Source organism: Giraffa tippelskirchi, chromosome 4 (genome assembly GCF_054371585.1).
Source record: "Giraffa tippelskirchi isolate mGirTip1 chromosome 4, T2T-mGirTip1v1.2.pri, whole genome shotgun sequence".
Classification (NCBI taxonomy): Eukaryota; Metazoa; Chordata; class Mammalia; order Artiodactyla; family Giraffidae; genus Giraffa; species Giraffa tippelskirchi.
Genome location: NC_137278.1, coordinates 198,241,221 through 198,250,701, shown reverse-complemented (window position 1 = coordinate 198,250,701; position 9,481 = coordinate 198,241,221).

Genomic DNA, 9,481 nt, shown 5'->3' with positions numbered 1-9,481 from the left:
CCTCTCAAGGAGCCACTTGTCCCCTCCCCACCCAGAAACACTGCTCAGGTCACCCTGGACCAGGAGGAGAATTCTATTTGACAGCTAATACAGCTTAGGAGTCCAGGACTCACACATTCTTATCCATACTCTGTCTCATATAATTGAAAATGTGCACATTAACTGATCTAGTCTTTTCACATGAACAGGTTCAAGGAATAACTGAGAGACATAGAGTACTTTGAGATCTCGAGATGACAAATCAGTTGGGAAACATCCTCTACTGTAATTTGCTGTTAGTGTCAGATCCTTCATCTTATCCTCATGAGCATGTCCCCATGCAGAGTGGTCCAGGCTTGCTCGGGAAGATGGAGGGAAGCAGCCTCTGGGTGTTGGGCATGTCTGCCTTCTCTCTCGCTGCCTCTGTGCATTACAGCTGGTGATACACATCCTTCTGGGCATCACCTCCAAGAATCAGGTCCCGGGCTGGCCGGGAGGGGTGCTTAAAATCCACCTCTCCCCCCACTAAGGGAAGGACCTGGTGGGTGATGCCAGGGATCACGATGTGAGACTGGTATTGGGAAACTGCTTTCTACTGATGCTGCTGCTTTGGAAGAAACTGGAGTCCTTTCTACCTACAGTGAACAAATGCCCAGAGACCCTCTGAAATGGTAACAGCCTAGGATTAGGAGCTCACAGCCAGAGAGTGAGGGTTGTAGAACCAGGATTAGAATTTACCTTAGACCCCAAAGACCTCTTATTTAACCCCTCACTGTGCAAGCGAGGAAACTGAGGCCCGGGAAAGCGCAATGATGTGGGCTGAACATGCACACCCCAGATCTGGAAGTCAAGCTCCCCAACTTCGACTTCAGGGCTCAAGGCTCTGAATGTGACCATTCATTGCAAAGTGTAAAGCACTGTGAGCAAGTGAGGGTCTTATTCAAGATATTATGAACACGTGTCCCCTGGTCATTGGATGGGAAATATACATGGAGAGAAAGCAGCCATCGCCCCTCCCTTTTCTCCCCTAAATTCCCTCCGCCACCCCTCCACCCCCCTGCCCCTTCTCTGGACTCTGACCCCCTTGCTGGTGTCCTGGGCCCGGGCCTGGGTGGGAACAACACATACATTTTAGAAAAGAGGGTGTGGAGGATGAAGGACATGTGCAAAGGCTGCTTGGCGAGGCTTCCAGGTCTTCAGAAGAAATTCACAAAGTGTGGGGAAACCAGGAGAGCAGCATGACTCCCCTTCTCTCTCCCCCCATATGGCCCCCGAGGCCCCCAACCTTCAGGTGTCCCGGAAGACCAGCTCTATGGAGTGGGATTCTGGAATCCCTGCTCCCAGCCTGGCAGCCAGCATCCTGCCCACACTGTGGTCAGAGCCCAGCTGCCTCTGGGAACTGTAACTGGGTGGAAATGAGGTCCTCCCTACCTCAGGCTGTCTCTAGGCTTCCTGAACCACCGAGAGCAGTGGGAGGAGAGATGAATAATTTAGTAAAAGGACATCAAATATAATTTGTTCCTGGGAGTGAATTAGAGGCTGTAGTTAAAAAAAGAGAGAGGCTACCATCGGTGGACCGGGAATGTTGCATTATTCAGCCCCAGCTATTTCATTCCCTTGGGAAAGCGGATGGGCCAGAACATGAAAATCACACTCTTAGCTCCTCAGGAAAGGAAGCAGCACCTTGGAGGCCCAACTGCATCCAACTTAGACTCGCTGGGCAAGGGACAGTGGCTCTCTGCCTGCAGGGCTCTTGGGGGCTTTGTTATTCAGTCACTAAGTCGCGTCTAACTCTTTACGACCCCATGGACTGCAGCATGCCAGGCTTCCCTGTCCTTTACCATCTCCCAGAGTTTGCTCAAATTCATGTCCATTAAGTCGGAGGTGCCACCCAACCATCTCATCCTCTGCCACCCCCTTCTCCTCCTGCCCTCAATCTTTCCCAGCATCAGAGTCTTTTCCAATGAGTCAGCTCTTTGCATCAGGTGGCCAAAGTATTAGAGTTTCAGCTTCAGCATCAGTCCTTCCAGTGAATATTCAGAGTTGATTCCCTTTAGGATTGACTGGTTTGATCTCCTTGCAGTCCAAGGGACTCTCAAGAGTATTTTCCAGCACAATCTGAAAGCATCAATGCTTTGGCACTCTTTGGTGCTCAGCCTTCTTTATGGCCCAGCTCTCACACCCATACATCCTTACACTTGGGGGTAGGAGGCATATATGCTCTGGAAGGAACCAGGCACCAGCTCTCTGGCCTCCCCTTACAGCTCCCATCTGTCTATTTGTATCTGAAAGAGAGAAGGGGGAGTGGTGGATGCTAGTGGGGTCTCCTCTTTCTGTAGAGCCCTCCCTAACTTCCTCCACCTCTTTCTCCAAAGCAGCTCTGTCATTATCCAAGGAGAAGCCAAGCCCAGAAGCTAAAAGTGCATACCAGACATCCCTGTTTCAGTTTCTGCATCTGACAGGCTACCTCTCAAAGTCTTCGTGATCTTGCCTCCCCACTCTGTTCTGGGGACCTGTCCTCCTTGAGAGACACCCTTCTCTAATTTTTTCCTTTTATTTTTTGTTTTATTCTCTTTCAAATTTCCTTCTGCATTAAAAAATGTTTTTTGGTGGTGCTGCGTAGCTTGTGGAATCTTAGTTCTCCAACCAAGGATCAAACCCATGCCCTGGGTAATGAAAGTGCGAAATCCTAACCACTAGATAGACAGGGAAGTCCCAGTTTGTTCCTTTTTAGTTTCCTGCAAGTTCCTGACCCTGAGAAGACAATCAAAAATCATTTTATTTCTGTTTTGATGCAAAGCAATAGAACTTCCTTTGCCTTAAGCTCCCATCACAAACCTCAGTTTCACCACTCTTAATTATAAAAATCCTTTCATTTGTCGTCAGAACTAAAAGAACATTTTACTCCATGAAGGCCCCAGTTAGCAAGATCAATTAGAGAAACAACTCCTTCGACTGTGTCAAAGCTTCCAGATCAATCTCTTCATGAACTTGCACTTCACTTCAGTGGAGGAAGAAGGAGGGAAATGTTTTCTCCATCTTTTCTGAGCATCCTCTCTGCAGGATGATACAGTGGAGGAAGAAATAACTAACAACAAGAACACCAAGAACAAAAGAGTTGGGCAAAATTAACCTTTTGAAATGAATTTCATGATTTATGTTCAGTTTTCTTCTTGTGGCCATAGAAAATAGAACATTATTTATCTCTGTTGGGCTTCCCTGGTGGCTCAGTGGTGAAGAATCCACCTGCCAATGCAGGGGACATAGGTTTGGTCACTGGTCCAAGAAGATTTCACATGCCATGGGACAACTGAGCCCAGGTGCTCCAACCATCAAGCCTGTGCTCTGGAGCTCGGGAACCGAAACTACTGTGCCACGAGCCACAACTGCTGAAGTCTGCTTGCCCTAGATCCCCTGCTTTGCACCACCACGATGAGAAGCCGGTGAACCACGGCTAGAGAAAAGCCTGAGTAGCAATGAAGACCCAGCACAGCCAAAAAATAAAAATGATGTCTGTTGTATGTATCTCCAAGCAGGAAAACAAGTAGGTGAATTAGTCAGGAGAGGCTAGGTTAAGCTGTAGTAATAAACATCCCACACCTCTCAGTGGGTTCCATTGAAGGATTATTTATTTCTCAGACTACGCATACTTCATTGGCATTCTTGGGGCCCAGGTTGATGGAGCGACCACCTTCTCAAGCACTCTGGACTGTTATGGCAGAGGAGAAGACTCTGGGTATTTCAGTGCTGCAGGCCAGATAGGACACTGTTAGTTCAGTCGCTCAGTCGTGTCCAACTCTGCAACCCCATGGACTGCAGCATGCCAGGCCTCCCTGTCCATCACCAACTCCCCGAGTTTACTCAAACTCATGTCTGTTGAGTTGGTGAAGCCATAGACGTGACACAAGTCACAGTGAATAAGCTGGAACTAGTCACATGACCCCACCCTGCCGAACATGGACCAGGAAGAACACAATCCTACCACGCACTCAGAAAGTAGGAAGATGGAAATATTTGGTAAATAGCAGCAATGACTACCATTGTCTTCACTCCTGATCAAAGATGTTTGACCATCAAAGGCAAAACACACATACTCTCTAAGAGAGACAACCCAAAAGTCCTACCCAGTCCAGGCATCAAGCTCAAAGTACAGGACCTCCAGCGCTGGGCAGTGGTCTTTGTGTTCAAAGGGGCATGTTTGATATCAGCACATATATAGGGATCTATAAAGATGATCCTGCTGAACCTCTTTTCAGGGCGGCAATGGAGATGCAGACATAGAGAACAGATTTGTGAACACAGCAGGGGAAGGAGAAAGAGGGACGAGTTGAAAGAGAAGCATAAAACATATACATTACCATATGTAAAACAGATAGGCAGTGGGAATTTGCTGCATGATGCAGGGCGCTCAAAGTAGGTGCCCTGTGACAACCTAGAGGGGTGGGAGATGAGGTGGGAGGTGGGAGGGAGGTTCAGTAGGAAGGGGGCATATGTATACCTATGTCTGATTCATGTTGATGTATGGCAGAGACCAACACAACACTGTAAAGCAATTATCCTCCAATTAAAAATAAATGCATTTAGAAAAGGGACAGGTTCTGGTCTCTAAATCAGTTATGGATGTGGCTCCTCCTAGTTCAAAACCTCATGGAAACAAAAAGATAGATTATCTTTCCCTCGTCTGCAGCACAACAAACAAAGGTTGATTTGGGGCTTCCCTGGTGCCTCAGATGGTAAAGAACCTGCCTGCATTGCAGGAGACCAGGGTTTGCTCCCTGGGTGGGGAAGATCCCCTGGAGAAGGAAATGGTAACCCACTCCTGTATTTTGTCAGGGAAATCCCACGAACAGAGGAGCCTGTCGAGCTACAGTTCAGGGGGTCGCAAAGAGTCAGACACGACTGAGTGACTAACACACACACACACACACACACACACACACACACACACACACACACAATCTTAATAAATATTCCTGTTCAGAAAGGGGAGCGATGGAAGCAGTGAAGCCATTGCTGGACTGTGGTCATGATGGCTCTGATCGCCTCTTTGCAGAATGAGGTCCTCATGTGGCTGCTTGGGAGGGATTCTGAGGTCACTGTTTTTTGTCCCCTGGCTTCTCCCTCTACAGCATCGCCTTTTCTCTGTCATCTTCCTTGGTCCCACATGAGATGGATGTTGCAAGTGATATGCTCCTTGGAGACAGAGCAGCTTTCTCTGCCTGCTTCTTGATCATAAAGATTTAGGACCCTAAAGATTGTTGCACATCAATCAATTAAAAATAAATAAATATATTAAAAAAAAAAAAAGTTGTTGCAAGTCTTGAACAGTCCTGCATGGGTTAGTCCAGATGGCGCTTCCCTTGATTGCGTGACTGGTGTAAATCATCTTAGAGTTTCTCCTATCTGTCCAGGCAGCTCTCTGGAAATATAGCCATACATCCCGGAGCCAATAACCACATCCACAGTTCTTCTTGAGATCAACCTAACAGTGGATAGTTGAGCCTATTAGTGTTCTTTTTTTTAACAATTAAAAAAAAATTCAAGTCTTTATTGAATTTGTTTCAATATTGCTTATGTTGTTTATGTCCTGGTTTCTTGGCCATAGGGCATATGGGGTCTTAGCTCCCCGACCAGCGATCGAACCTGCACCCTCTGCATTGGAAGGCAAAGTGTTAACCACTGGACCAGAAGGGAAGTCCCAAGTTTATTAGTTTTCAGTGGGAGCTTATACACCTCTAGCTTCTCCCTTCTACCCCCACAAGTCACTTAGTCTAATTCAAACACTTATTTTTTGAAAGCCACAACTTTAATTAGGCTTTTGTAAAACACCTTATTTTCTTCAGAGGTACTAGCAAGGGGCATAATTGTCCTATGCTTAACTTGTTCCATGAAGCAAACCAGAGTCCTACTCAGCCCTCCTGGCACAGAGGTTTTTTAATTTTTATTTATTTCTGACTGAGCAGCAGTTGCCTCTGCCAACCCTGAAAATCTCCATGTTTCCAGACTCTCTCTTGTCCGTCTCATCTCTCCTGGCCAATAGTAGCCACAATGTGATACTAACAATCTGACTTCCAACTTCTTCACGGATGTGCGAGTTTTTAGGTATATTATCTGCCTTCTAAGTTATCAGCAGCAACAATTTTTCAAATATTTTGCCACTCCATAAGATGGATGGCCCATAACAGCCTCCAATAAAGTGTCTTTATTGCCCATAACTTGGCCCCTGATTGATGTTGTGGTAGTTGTTCAATTGTGTCCAATTCTTTGTGATACTATGGATTATAGCCCGCTAGGCTCCTCTGTCCATGGGATTCTCCATGCAAGAATACTGGAGTGGATAGTCATTCTGTTCTCCAGGGGATCTTCCTGACCCAGGGATCAAACCTGGGTCTCCTGGATTGCAGACAATTTCTTTACTGTCTGAACCACATGCTGCTGCTGCTGTCGCTTCAGTCGTATCCAACTTTGTGCGACCCTATAGACGGCAGCCCACCAGGCTCCGCCATCCCTGGGATTCTCCAGGCAAGAACACTGGAGTGGGTTGCCATTTCCTTCTCCAATGCATGAAAGTGACAAGTGAAAGTGAAGTCGCTCAGACATGTCCGACCCTTCGCGACCCCATGGACTGCAGCCTACCAGGCTCCTCCATCCATGGGATTTTCCAGGCAACATACCAGGTCACAAATTTTAGGTTTTGGTTATAGTAGCTTCTCAGTTCTGGGTATTACAGTGAGTCAGTGTGGGTAGACTAGATTAGGCCATGGTAACAAGTCCATCCCCAGGTATCAGAGAATTAGAATAACAAAAGATTTTTTCTTACTTGTGTGTCATCCCTGTTGCTTTGTCTGGGGGCCCTGTCCTATGTCACCTCTCCCTGGGACTCATCTCACTCGGCCAGAGCAGTCACCATCATGGATGATGCTGACCATTGTGGCTATGATAAAGAAAGCTCTGGAGGCTTTAATTAAATATTTTGGTTCAGAAATGGCACACATCACTTCTGCTTACAGCTCATTGGTTAGAACTACTGGCCTGGTCCAACCATAAGTGAGGTAGAGTATACAATTCCCCACCTTCCTGAAATGGAGAGAGTTGTAGACATTTGGAAAATATCACTGATGATGCCACAGTAGGGAAATGGGATGAAGAAGTAGGCTGCAAACTTGCAGAACTAACAAGTGCTCTTGGGATCCTCCCTGAATGATAAAATGCTCTTTATAGATTTATTTCTTGGCAGGGTTAGTCATCTCCTAGGGCTGTTGATTTGCACGACTCAGATGTCTAATGCATTCCTTTTCCAATATATAGCTTCACTCAACTGAAAACTGTTAGATTTTTCTCTGGTGGATTCTGGAGCATCATTATCTCCATCACCAGTCTGTAGCTGATATCATCACCATCATCGTCAAAAACTTCAGCTAAGGAGCTAATTATAAATGATCCTTATCTATAAGATGTATTTGCGTTTGTTCTTCGTCTTGTCACTTTGGTCCCAGGGAAAGCCCAGAGGGAGGGAAATGGTCATGGGACACAGTGTTAGACTTATTATTCCTGCCCTCAACAATCTACGGGGAAAAGCTAGAGAAAGAGATGATTCTTCTTAGGGAGGGTGTGTGTATACACGCCTGTAGATAGGTAGGAACTGAGGGAGCTGACCCCTTACCACTCTTTCCTTCCACGGAGGTCTGTGGCTGAAAGAGCAGTGGAAAAGACCATTCACAGAGATTACTCAGAGAAGCAAGGCTAAGTCTCCCCAGAGGAAAACCATGAAGATCCCACTGCTGGGGTAATGACAAGCACACATGCTCGTACACACACACACACACACACACAAAACACACACACACACACACACACACACCCATGACCTGTCTAGCTTAGAGTTTTGGAACTTGTCTGCCCAGAATGGTCTTCCCTGCTTGTAGCAAGTTTGGCTCATTCTCTTCTTTGAATTCTCAGTTAAATTACTACCTCTTCAGAAGGAACTTTCCCAACCACCTGATGCTTCAAAGCAGAATTCCCAGGTTCATGCCTAACTCAGCCTCCCATTTATTTTCTTCAGAGCCTTCACTACAATGTGTAAATATCTTCTTTATTGTTTACTGCTAAAATTTCCTATGTAGAATGTCATGTATTTATTGCATGAAATAAAAGCAGATGGTCTGTCCAGCACAGGTGCTAAAACCCCAGCACCTGGCACATGATGGGCACCCAATAACTTCTCAATGCAAGCTTATTAAATGAATGATAGCGACCATCAGTGAAAATGTCTGGCTTTAGATAGAATTAAGAAAGCCTATGCTGTCATGAAATTGTGGCTCTGTGAATTCTGGGGAAATGTTCACTTGTCACTGGAGGTGGTATTGCAGTCTGAGGATGGGGTTATTCCTCTTGTCTTCCTTCATGTAGGAACTGGCACTTCTAAAGGTGTGATTTTACTCACCCTTTAATATCTGCTTGAGAGGAATGATCTAGAGAAAAGGGCTTCTCTGTGGCTAAGAAATGAGTCTCTTTCACACAAGGACTAAAAACAGAACTCTGATTCATGAACTTGCTAATGGGTTTTCCCTCGAGGGGGAACCTTTCTTTGCACAGTGAAACCTCTCTTGGGGCAGAGCCTTATGCCACATGTCAAGGTAACCACAGAGCTTCTCTCTGCCTGTAGCTTGGCAGCCTTAACCCAGGCGATATTCAAAGGGCTGTTCCCATCACCATTTTAGACAGAATTCAGGTTCCTCCGCACGTTCTCCAAGGTTTGCTTGGAAGAGTGCCTGATCTAGTGGACAACCTCGTGCATAAAAATGGCAGTGATGAAAACAAACGTGCAATGACTATTTCATGGTCAAAACTGATCACCAAAGACAAAAGGAATCATGAGTAAGTCAATTTATTACCCAGAAAAGAATTACAGATATTTGGACAGGGATAAAACAAACAAACAAACAAACAAACAAAACACTGACAAATAACAGTACCTTCTATGTTATACTTGTAGGTTTCCTTTTCTTTCTTGAAAGAAAATAATTTAATGGCGCAACCTACTAGTCCACAGTTTAAATTGATTAATGACAACAGTTTGTGAATAAAAAAGATATTGACTGGATGATATACTTGTGCTCTCACCATTGACTGAAACATGCAAGTTGGGAGAAGGGAGCAGGAATGACCAGGATAAGCATAGGAGTGAAATGGAAACGACCACCTAGAAGACGTGGTGAGGGACCAGACTAGAGAACGAAGACGCAGTGGTGCAGTCGTCTGTCTCCTAGCCTCTCATCACTTGACCTCTGCCCTACACATCTAGGACACTTGGTTCTCTACTCACCTTCCTCCCCAGCACCTGTCCGGGCATGAACCACCGTGGTTTTACAACACTGTGCTTTCTGCCGAGAACTCTCACACGAGTCTCGTGGCTTGAGAGTAGCTCTGTGTACCCTTTCCATCATGATCATCCGTGAACTTGTACCAATGCTCCAAGAGCACCAGAAGGTACTCAAAAACA